We start from the raw sequence: 12,974 nt of genomic DNA on the forward strand, positions 1-12,974 counted from the left end.
ACCACCTTATCTGCCTCCCGAGAAACGTATGTAGATCAAGAAGTAACAGAACTGGACATGGAACAATGGACTGGTTCAAAATTGGGAAAGGAGTATGTCAAGGCTGTATATTGTTACCCTGCTTATTTAACTTACATGCAGAGTACATCATGTGAAATGCCAGACTGGATGAAGCACAAGCTGGAATCAAGCTGGGAGAAATATCAATAACCTCAGATACACAGATGACACCACCATTATGGCAGAGCAAAGAGGAACTAAAGAGCCTCTTGATGAAAGTGAAAGAGGAGAGTGAAAAAGCTGGCTTAAAACTCAACATTCAAAAAACAAAGATCATGGCATCTGGTCCCATCAGTTCATGGAAAATAGATGGGGAAATGATGAAAACAGTGACAAACTTTATTTTCTTGGACTCCAAAATGACTGCAGATGGTGACTGCAGCCATGAAATTAAAAGACACTTGCTCCTTGGAAGAAAAACTATGACCAACCTAGACAGTGTATTAAAAAACAGAGACATCACTTTGCCAACAAAGGTTCGTACAGTCAAAGCTATAGTTTTTTCCAGCAGTCATGTATGGATGTGAGAGCTGGACCATAAAGAAGGCTGAGGACCAAAGAACTGATGCTTTCAAACTGTGGTGTTGGAGAAGACTCTTGAGAGTTCCTTGGACTACAAGGAGATCAAATCAGTCAATCCGAAAGGGAAACAACCCTGAATATTCATTGGAAGGACTGATGCTGAAGCTCCAATACTATGGCCACCTAATTCAAAGAGCCAACTCACTAGAAAAGACCCTGATGCTGGGAAAGATTGAGGGCAGGAGGAGAAGGGGACAACAGAGGATGAGATGGTTGGATGGCATCACCAACTCAATGGACATGAGTTTGAGGAAACTCTGGGAGATGGTGAAGGACAGGGAAACCTGGCGTGCTGTGGTCCATAGGGTCGCAAAGAGTTGGACACAACTGAGCAACCAAACAACCACAAAGTGCTTACTATGTTCTAGGCACTAATTGCTTTATGTATAGTATTAGTGCATTATCATAGCAATCCAAAGGACAATGTAATAGGTACTACTGGCCCATTTTACAGAAGAGGAAGCCGAGGCCCACACAGGATAAGAGAATGTCACAGAGGCACACTCTTAGTCAGAGTTAGAGCTCTAAGTCAAAGCCACAGCTGCCTGACTCCAAAGTCTGGATTCTTCTCAATGAGTTATGCCTCCTACTTGATTTTTCACTTGCTCTTTCTTGTTTCACTGCTGGAAGTCTTATTTTTTAACAAAACTATTAATTCCACAAGAGCAAGGACAATGTTTTCTATTCCTTTTAACAATGCATGGTACAAGACTGGACTCTGGGTAGATGCTCAAAAGATTTTTGCTAAGTATATGACAGCACTTTTGAAGAATTATGACTTGGTAAAAGCAAAAAACCATGAACACTGAAGTACTTGAAACAAGCAAATTGTGGACAAAACAGCTCAAGAAATGAGTTGTACTTGGATGCCATCCCTTTTCAGAAAGTACTTCCTTGTTTTTTTTTTTTTTAAATCACTCTTGATTTATCTATCAGTCCAAGAACTGGGCTTCAGCAGAAATGCTCCTCGGCTCTATGAAGTAGAATCCTAGCGTTTTCTCCTGCCAGTCCTTGGCTACTTCTCCTTTCTTTAAACAGCCAACAACTCCCAGCACGCATGCTCAACAACCCTCAAGGCAGGGCAGCCCTGAGAGGCATGTAGGTGACATCTGACTGTCATTAAGAACAGGGAAACAGCCTCCAATTGGTACAGGTGACCTCGTTTAATGCAAACATTCAAAAACCTGAGCAGTTCTTGGCTGAATGGGACAGGGCTAACTAATGCCTCTTTTCCTTTCACACTTAAAAAGGATGAAGGCCCTCTTGAGATAGAGATCTAGGATATAAGGTAAGAATTTCCAAAAGACTGAAATCCTCAGCATCCTTGTCCTGTCCTAGAGATTTCAAACTCCTCAGAAGACCATATTGCTCATACTGAAGACCGGCATAGGAGGCTCAGGTAACATGGGATCTTTACCTATACTTAGCTTTTCTGCATTTCCTCCTTGAACCTGGGCTTGCCTGGTGGCTCAGACGGTAAAGAATATGCCTGCAATGTGGGGGACCCAGGTTTCATCCCCGAACTGGGAAGATCCCCTGGAGAAGGGCATGGCTATCCACTCCAGTATTCTTGCCTGGAGAATCCCATGGACAAATGAGCCTAGCAGGCCACAGACTATAGTCCATGGAATGGTAAAGAGCGACTAGCATTTTTACTTTCACTTTGCTTGAAATTGTGCCCCTTCTTCCCTTCTACCTGGCATAAAAAGTCCATTCCCCCCTAAAGATAGGGCACAAAATCTGGTGAATTGGACTGAGGCCCATAGTCAGCCACAACCTGAGTGTATTACTCCTCAGCTCATATTAATATCATCATCCAGCCTGGGCAACAAAACCGAACTATTGCTTTCTGAGTGAGTCTAAGGTTTGCAGGGTAACTTCAAAAGACAATCCCATGTTCACTACAACTCAGCTGAAACGACCATGATGTTTAACAGAACTATGGGTCTCATTTTAAAACTATGTAAGAGATTTGCAAACACACAATCCAGATTTTATGGTTTTTCCAATCAGTTCTATTTTAAGTATATATATATTAATGTAGCTCTAATTCTTTCCCAAAGCGCCCCCTTTTCTTTTATCCCACCCTCTTTCATTCTAAGCACATATAGACCTGCCCTTTCTCAGGGTTAATAAGTTTCCTGTTGAAACATTTATAACAGTTTCTGGTATCCTCCCCCAGATAGCATCAGGCTTTATTTCCTTAAGCTAATTGAGCAAATGTCACCTTACTAGGGAGGCATTCCCTGACTATCCCATATAAAATACTAACCCTTTGGCCCATCCAGCTCCACCTAGCCCCTTATAGTGTTTTGTTTTCCCCATAACACTCATCCCTACTTGACTTAACATATATTTATTTACTGACAGTCTCCCTTCACTAAATGTAGGAAAGCACTTTGTTCTTTGTGGAATCTCTACTACCTATAACAGTGATTAACTCACTCTCCATAAATGTTTGCTAAATGCATTAACAGCCTTCATATCATTGCCAAGAGGTGACAGTGTAGTCTACTGTGTTTTGAGTAAAAATATCACATCTCTTTTAGCCACGTCTCTCCTTAAAATCTAAAGCAGATCGTATCTACATCCTGAAAACAAGTATTTTTTTTTTTAAAAGCAAGTCATATGCTTATTTTGCTAGTACTTTCCATATTTTGACAGCATACCCACTTCTGGAGAGATCGTCCTCTAGGGCCAAAGGCTGAAGGCATTATCTGAAGTCTTCCAATAACCTTTACACCCACGTCACAGCAGGAAGATTTTATTGCTTGGGCACAGGAAGATACTTGAACATGACATGAGAAGTATTAGATCCATACCTGACCTAGTAATCACAAACTAAAGGTAGGCAGAGCCCGAGGCACTCCACCAGGCAGCAAGGGTGTACCTTGTAATCAAAACTCTCACATACCAGAACATGCTGTACCTTTCTTGTCATGATCTCACCTTCTAGTTAAACACCACCTGAATCTGATCATTTTCCTGCCTGTTTCTTCCTTAGATCGAGAACTGACCATATGTAGAAAACATGAATCCTAAACATGTAGAAAGAAGACTGAGTTTTAAATACATGATTAGCCATTTCCTCCAATTAGTAAAAGAAATTTGGATGCAGGGATGGGTATCCTGTACCCATGAGATGAATTCATTCATGTTGCTTCATTTTAGAATTATGATCTGAGTAAAGATAATGCTGCATGAAGGGAGGAGAAGAGAGAATATTTGATCAACTTAAGGACAAATCAATTATAAACCATTACTCAAGTTCCAGATAACTTATTTGGTGGGCATAGTGACTCATTTGAAAAGACCCTGATGCTGGGAAAGACTGAGGGCAGGAGGAGAAGGGGACAACAGAGGATGAGATGGTTGGATGGCATCACCGACTCAATGGGCATGAGTTTGAGTAAACTCCAGGAGATGGTGATGGACAGGGAGGCCTGGCGTGCTGCGGTTCACAGGGTCCCAAAGAGTCGGACATGACTGAGTGACTGAACTGAACTGAAGTGTTTAAGTATGATAAGGTAAATTAATGGAAATCTACCATTCCCTCACTGGAAAAGACCCTGATGCTGGGAAAGATTGAAGGCAAAAGGAGAAGGGAGCAGCCAAGAATAATATGGTTAGACAGCATCACCAACTCAGGGGACATGAATCTGAGCAAACTCTGAAGGACAAAGGAGCCTGGCATGCTATAGTCTATGAGGTCACAAAGAATTGGACATGACTTATTGGCTGAACAAGAAAAACCATTTCCAATAGATCAACATTGTGCAATCATGTGTTATAAAAAAATACAGAACTTTCTGGATTCTGAAGCAAGAGGTATACTGATGGCAACCTTAATTTTTTGAGCCTTTGATTTGAAAAACATTTAAAATTTTGTTTCTGGTTTCTCTTAATTATTCTTAAGCACTTGAAAATTGCCATAAGAGTATAATTTTGACATTTTACTCAGTAATAATTTTGTGCCTATATTGTTCTGTGCCTACATCATTGAAAATTTCAGGTTAGTATCTGAATCACTGAGGTTTATCATAAATTTTGCTACAAACTCTATTCCCTGAACCTTGGTGTCTTGTTCTATAAAACATGAGAAGCCGACTAGAAGATCTGAAATCTCTCTTTGCTTTATGAACCCTATTCCCACCTACCGAGTTTTTATACACAAGCACTGCTGAATAAGAAACACTCCTGTTTGGAAGAAGTCTGGACAAATACCTTAAGCGTGATCTCAATGATGACACATCCTTCTAGACTGGTCAGTTTGCTAGCATTTAACACGACATATGGAAAAGCTGCTTTGAGGCTTAGCAAAATCACCCATTTGCCAAACATGGTGCTTACAGGATCCTTCTTGAAACATTCTGTAAATATAACCAAAGAACTAAACAGACATTTCTCCAAAGAAGACATACAGATGGCTAACAAACACATGAAAAGATGCTCAACATCACTCATTATTAGAGAAATGCAAATCAAAACCACAATGAGGTACCATTACACGCCAGTCAGGATGGCTGCTATCCAAATGTCTACAAGCAATAAATGCTGGAGAGGGTGTGGAGAAAAGGGAACCCTCTTACACTGTTGGTGGGAATGCAAACTAGTACAGCCGCTATGGAAAACAGTGTGGAGATTTCTTAAAAAACTGGACATAGAACTGCCATATGACCCAGCAATCCCACTTCTGGGCATACACACTGAGGAAACCAGATCTGAAAGAGACATGTGCACCCCAGTGTTCAGCGCAGCACTGTTTATAATAGCCAGGACATGGAAGCAACCTAGATGCCCATCAGCAGATGAATGGATAAGGAAGCTGTGGTACATATACACAATGGAATAATACTCAGCCATTAAAAAGAATTCATTTGAATCAGTTCTAATGAGATGGATGAAACTGGAGCCCATTATACAGAGTGAAGTAAGCCAGAAAGATAAAGACCATTATAGTATACTAACACATATATATGGAATTTAGAAAGATAGTTAACGATAACCCTATATGCAAAACAGAAAAAGAGACACAGATGTATAGAACAGACTTTTGGACTCTGTGGGAGAAGGTGAGGGTGGGATGTTTCGAGAGAACAGCATCAAAACATGTACATGATCTAGGGTGAAACAGATCACCAGCCCAGGCTGGATGCATGAGACGAGTGCTCGGGCCTGGTGCACTGGGAAGACCCAGAGGAATCGGGTGGAGAGGGAGGTGGGAGGGGGGATCGGGATGGGGAATACATGTAAATCCATGGCTGACTCATGTCAATGTATGACAAAAACCACTACAATATTGTAAAGTAATTAGCCTCCAACTAATAAAAATAAATGGAAAAAAAATAAAATCATACTATCATGCTAAAAATATATATATATATAACTTGCCCATGAGCTTATTTTGAAAATTCTGTCTTTAGGGCCTTTGTCACTTAAAACACACACACACACACACACACAGAAAAATGATTGTGTTTACAAATTCTGGCCACTTTTCTTAGTCTAGAGCAGTGGTTCTCAACCATCAAGATTTTCTCGTTTGGCTAGCCATTTGGCAAGGTCAGGGACATTTTTAATTGTCTCAAGGTGAGGGAGGTGTGTTGCCGGCATCTGGTGGGTTGAGACCAAGGATGCGGCTGAACATCCTACTCTTTATTGCAGAGGCAACACGTCCACCACAGTAAGGATTTACCTGACCTAAAATGTCAACAGTGCCAAGATGGAGAAACCAAGTGCTGAGATGGAAAGAGAAGCTTTACATATTTTGAAAATTCAATTTTAATTGGTGGATAATTGCTTTACAATGTTGTGTTAGTTTCTCCTGCACAACAACATGCATCAGCCCAAGTATACATATATCCCCTCTCTCGAGCCTATCTCCAACCCCCACCCCCTCCCTCTAGGTCATCACAGAGCGCCAAGCTGAGCTCCCTGTGATATACAGCAGGGATAGCTAGCTTCCCTCTAGCTATCTATATTACGGTGGTGTATACATGTTGATGCTACTCTCTCAATTCGTCCAACTCTCTCCTTCCCTCCCTGCATCCACAAGTCCCTTCTCCTCGTTTGTATCTCTATTCCTTCCCTGAAAATAGGTTCATCAGTACCATTTTTCTAGATCCCATAAATATGCATTAATATATGATATTTTTTTTTTCTTTTGGACTTATTTCACTTTAGAGAGAAAGCTTTAGATGGATGGTAGTGTAACCAAGTGAGGCAAGTAAGAATTGCAGTTCTTGGGGGCAATCCTTGTTTCTCGAGTTTCACAGATATTTTTCATATTCATTTAGGGCTTACATGAGTGTTTAGGGGAAGCTCAGATGTTACTGGAGAGAAAAGTTAATGTAGATGTAGGTTGTATTAAATTATATCTTGGACTTACTTTTTTTGAGTATATTTCAAAGTAAGTTGGTATGTTACCAGTTCTTTATATTTATATATGATTGGACCTTCCAGAACAACCCTGATGGTTGTAGTCTCATTTCAACCCAAACCCCAGCAGCCGACCTCAGATTTGTTATGGTCAGCGCTGAGCTAACTCTCCCCCAGAACAGTCTCAGGGGTGAGAATCAATCTTTTACGCAGAGCATGCCTGTTGGATTGTTGGATGCAAACACACTGGGACAGTTTTTAGTGATGGAGTCTCGGTTCTGTGGCCTGCTCCCTAGAGAATGAACCAGTTTAGAAGATGAACTCAATAACTCAGCATTTGCCACTTGAAGTTCCACCACTTTTTCACTGTAAATCATTCTAAAATGATCCCATACACCTTTGCCTTTTGCAACAGACAATACCATGATTAATTTTATCTTTTGTTAATGGTTTTACAGTATCACTGTTACAGATGTCAGTTCTTAATCCCTGTAATTGCTTCATGCACTGAGACAGAAATAGTGATTCAAGCAAAGTGCTTACTTCACAGAAGTTGTTGTGGTGTTGGTAGGTAAGTCAAGCTGGCTATTTGAGCTCCCTGCCTTCAAAGTCACCAAGCAGAAGAGTATGAGCACTTCCTGAAGAAGTGGAAGGAAATCAAGAAGGCTTGATACGCACTTTGTCACTTTATAGGCTGTGAACTCTCCAACAAAACTGGACTTGCTGAGATAAGCTGTTAAGGATGCAAACTCAGGTTTTTACATGATTTTTGATACCAACTAATCAAGAGCTGAGAAGAATCTTGACAGTGCCTTGGACTGCAAGGAGCTCAAACCAGCCAATCCTACAGGAAATCAGTCCTGAATATTCATGGGAAGGACTGATGCTGAAGCTGAAACTCCAATACTTTGCCACCTGATATAAAGAACTGACTCATTTGAAAAGGCCCTGATGCTGGGAAAGATTGAAGGCGGGAGGAGAAGGGGACGACAGAGGGTGAGATGGTTGGATGGCATCAGTGACTTGATGAACATGAGTTTGAGTAAGCTCCGGGAATTGGTGATGGACAGGTAAGCCTGGTGTGCTGCAGTCCATGGGGTCACAAAGAGTCGGACATGACTGAGCAACTGAACTGAACTGAACTGAATCAAGTGCTGAGTATTAAACACACTCTGAATGGCTAAATGCTTTTCATGCATTATCTAATCCCATCCTCATAACAGCCCTCTGAGATAGGCCATTTCACAGACACAGGAGGCTGAGGCAGAGAAACATGGAATCATTTGGCTAAATGACAGAACCCAGATTTGAAGTCAGACAGTCTGACCCCAGAGCTGTTTTAACCACAACTCCAGATGCTGCAAAATGATAGCCTGTGGGCTCAGTGTGGCCCACGGATATGTTTTGCTTGACTTACATATGTAACTCTGGGGTCACCATCTAAAGTTGGGCAGCTTGCATCTGGCACAAAGTCTCAGCCCTGGGGCGAGCAAAATCCAGGCCTCACTGCACTTAGACCATCACGGGCGCCGGTGTGGATAAAGGGGTGCCATTTTCCAATTTGGAAAAAGCCAGATGAGCCAGTGGCAACTCTGGTTGTCAACACTAACAATTTGGGCTCTTTGCGTGAAATTCCAAATTTACTGCTTCTTAGGGAAGGAAAGGGGGAAAAAACGGAGGAAAGAGAGGAGAAAGGAAAAAAGGAAGGAAAGAGGAAAGACAGAGGGAAGGAGGGAGGGAGGCAGAACCAGTATTCCTCTGTTTGGCACTGTCTCTAGAAGGCACACAGGCCTGCCTGCAGGCAACTGGTTCACTTCACACATTTATGTTACCTCCCAAGATGCCATAAGCTTTCCAACTTTGTGACCTCTGTATTCACTACATTTATGGTGTTTTGTTTTAAAAAGCCCCTCTCAAAAATGAGTCTATTCACAGCTCTTCAGCTAAGGTTTAACCCCTTGCAGAAGCAGCAAAAAGCATATCCAGATTCTGGGCTGACTGACTCCCTCAGGTGACCAGGCTAAGGGGATTCCTCCTCTGCTGGCTGAAATTCTTTTTTCAGGACATACTGTTCTCTTGAGGCTCTATGTCTGGCAGCCAAAAACAAAAAATAAATGAACAAAATACCTACCCAACTTTGTGTGTGGGTAGCCAGGTAGGGGACAAGGACTTAGGCATAAATCATAAATGCTTCCTTATGGTGCAAATGGTTACAGGAATGTTTACATTTTGGAGGCATCACTATTCCTTTTCCTTACATCTCAAGAGGCATCACCCTGGAGCTTGGGCACAATCCACAAAGAGCCATAGGCAGTGTGACTGGAACATAAAGGTTAATGCTGACTGAAAGGCAAAGGAGAAAAGGAAAGGTATACTCATTTGAATGCAGAGTTCCAAAGAATAGCAAGGAGAGATAAAGTAATAATCTCAGTGATCAATGCAAAGAAATAGAGGAAAACAATAGAATGGGAAAGACTAGAAAGCTCTTCAAGAAAATTAGAGATACCAAGGGAACTTTTTATGCAAATATGGGCACAAAAAAGGACAGAAATGGTACAGACCTAACAGAAGCAGAAGATATTAAGAAGAGGTGGCAAGAATACACAGAAGAACTATACAAAAAAGATTTTCATGACACAGATAGTCATGATGGTGTGATTACTCACCTAGAGCCAGACATCCTGGAATTTGAAGTCAAGTGGGCCTTAGGAAGCACCACTATGAACAAAGCTAGTGGGTGTGATAGAATCCCTGCTAAACTATTTCAAGTCATAAAAGATGATGCTGGGAAAGTGCTTCACTCAATATGCCAGCAAATTTGGAAAACTCAGCAGTGGCCAAAGGACTGGAAAAGGTCAGTTTTCATTCCAATCCCAAAGAAAGGCAATGCCAAAGAATGTTCAAACTACTGCACAACTACACTCATCTCACTTACTAGCAAAGTAATGCTTAAAATTCTCCAAGCAAGACTTCAACAGTATGTGAACTGTGAACTTCCAGAGGTTCAAGCTGAATTTAGAAAAGGCAGAGGAACCGGAGACCAAATTGCCAACATCCACTGGATCACTGAAAAAGCAAGAGAGTTCCAGAAAAACATCTACTTCTGCTTTATTGACTATGCCAAAGCCTTTGACTGTGTTGATCACAACAAGCTGTGGAAAATTCTTAAAGAGATGGGGATACCATACCACCTTCCCTGCTTCCTGAGAAATCTGTACGCAGGTCAAGAGGCAACAGTTAGAATTGGATATGGAACAACAGACTGGTTCCAAATCAGGAAAGAAGTATGTCAAGGCTGTATATTGTCACCCTGCTTATTTAACCTATATGTGGAGTACATCATGAGAAATTCTGGGCTGGATGAAGCACAAGCTGTAATCAAGACTGCCAGGAGAAATATCAACAACCTCAGATATGTAGATGACACCACTCTTATGGCAGAAAGCAAAGAAGAACTAAAGAGTCTCTTGATGAAAGTGAAAGTGGAGAGTGAAAAAGTTGGCTTAAAACTCAACATTCAGAAAACTAAGATCACCACATCTGGTCCCATCACTTCACGGCAAGTAGATGGGGAAGCAGTGGCAGACTTTATTTTTTGGGGATTCAAAATCACTGCCGATGGTGACTGCAGCCATGAAATTGAAAGACGCTTGCTCCTTGGAAGAAAAGCTATGACCAACCTAGACAGTGTATCAAAAAGAAGAGACATTATTTTGCCTACAAAAGTCTCTCTAGTCAAAGGTATGGTTTTTCCAGTAGTCATGCATGGATGTGAGAGTTGGACTATAAAGAAAGCTGAGCACCAAAGAATTGATGCTTTTGAACTGTAATGTTGGAGAAGACTCTTGAGAGTTCCTTGGACTGCAAGGAGATCCAATCAGTCCATCCTAAAGGAAATCAATCCTGAAGATTCATTGGAAGGATTGATGTTGAAGCTGAAACGCCAGTACTTTGGCCACCTGATGTGAAGAACTGATTCATTTGAAAAGATCCTGATGCTGGGAAAGATTGAAGGCAGGAGGAGAAAGGGATGACAGAGGATGAGATGGTTGGATGGCATCACCAACTCAATGGATATGAGTTTAAGTAAATTCTGGGAGTTGGTAATGGACATGGAGTCCTGGCATTCTGCAGCCTATGAGGTCGCAAAGAGTCGGACACGACTGAGCGACTGAACTGAACTACTCAGCTCTGCTGCTGTAATGAGACCCCAACCATTGATAATGTGGAAAGGAATGCATGTGGCTGTGCTCCAATTAAGTCACATTCAAAAAACAGGTGGCCAATAGTTGGCAGTCTTCTCCTCGAAGGACACTGGAACCATGCAAAACTAGACGAGAAACATTTGGGAACAGGCAAGACTCTCTCACCAGTAATCATCACCATGAAACAAGCCAGAGGGCTTGAAGTAAAAGCAACAGAGAAGAGGGAAGGAGACAGGAGAGGCAGGCATCCCTACAACAGGAGAAGCTGTCTACCACGTGAAGCCAAAGACACAAGTGCTCCAAGATCAACGCCAACGGTGATAAGAAAGGCAGAGAATGCCATCAGACTGCACAGAAGCATGACAACAAAGACATTCAAGTGAATAAAATAATCTGCAGACTACAGCATGGGGGTTCCACAGGAAGGTAGGGGGCCATTGGGAATGGGTGGGAAACACCAGAAAGAGTTTCAGCCTTTGACTCTTGAAGCACAAAGAGGCGGATACAAGGTAAGTGGTTGGAGCAGGAGCACAAGGACCACACAGATGCCCTCCGAACATCAGAGGGCCCTCACTCCTGGCCCCAGCACTGCTTGGCACGGTGTCACTGCTCTGCTCTCTTCCTACTCATATGCAAAGCATCCATAATATGAAAATAAACTATGTGGGATGAAACGTGGAGAAAGTAAGGAAAACAGAAAATGCAATGGAAAAAAATTAGAGGAAGATCATCAGGCCTGGTACAAGTTTTCAGAAGGCTGGTCGTGGGACTTCCCTAGTGGTCCAGCAGCTAAGACTGCATCCCAAAGGCAAGGGACCTGGGTTTCATCCCTGGTCAGGGAACTAGATCTCACATGGCACAACTGAGACTTGGCATGCTGCAACTAAAGATCCTACATGCCTCAACCAAGACTGAAGATCCCATGCAACCAAATAAATATTAAAAAAAAAAAAAAAGGAAGGCTGGTCTTCTGGCTTTTTGATGGCTATTGCTCTCTCCTATAAATGTATCTTTGTTTCACTACTCTCCTTGCCCTGAGCTCCATTCTAACTTCTTTCATAAATAACAGCCCACACTTAGGAAGTACTTACTTCACGGATATGTTGTAAGTATCTTATGTATATATATATATTGATCTTCTTGATCTTCAACCCTGTGAGGTGTGTCCTGTATTATTGCTCTCGTTGAACAGATGAGGCAACTGAATCACAGAGAGGTCAAGTAATTTTTCCAGAGGTACACAGCTAAGAAACACCAACACTGAAACTGGAACCCAGAGAGTCTGGCTCCAGCATCTATGCTGTTGACCATTACGTTTCCTCAAGGTCACACCGTCTTCCTCTTCCACATCCCAAAGCCAGCCCCTCACACCAACAACTCCATTCCACCTTCTGGGGCATGTCCATATGTATTTTTTCCATTTTCTTGAGAAAATTTAATACAACTTTCAGATGCAGTTACCAATTTACAGAAGATAAAGAGAACAGAAAAACATGTCAAAAGATACCAAGGGGGAACACCATCAGCAAAATCCAGACTACAGTGAACTCTCCAGAACAAACAATTCAGTCCTTTCAACTGATAAACTGCAGGTAGAGAGAGATAGAGAAAGGGGGTGAGACACAGAGAGAGAAAGAGAGAGGGAGAGAAGGAAGAAGGCAGAGGGAGGATAGGTTTTGAACCTGCAGATTTGAAGGTATCAAGTGGGCCTTAGAAAGCATCACTACAAACAAAGCTAGTGGATGTGAT

At 42.0% G+C, this 12,974-nt stretch overlaps 1 protein-coding gene across 4 annotated transcripts in view; it reads right to left on the minus strand.

Annotated features, from left to right (window-relative positions):
* The window catches only part of GHR (growth hormone receptor), a 307,318-nt gene that overhangs the window by 226,851 nt on the left and 67,493 nt on the right, over positions 1 to 12,974 (minus strand). The window lies entirely within an intron of this gene.

This window comes from Dama dama, chromosome 25 (genome assembly GCF_033118175.1).
Source record: "Dama dama isolate Ldn47 chromosome 25, ASM3311817v1, whole genome shotgun sequence".
Taxonomy (NCBI): domain Eukaryota; kingdom Metazoa; phylum Chordata; class Mammalia; order Artiodactyla; family Cervidae; genus Dama; species Dama dama.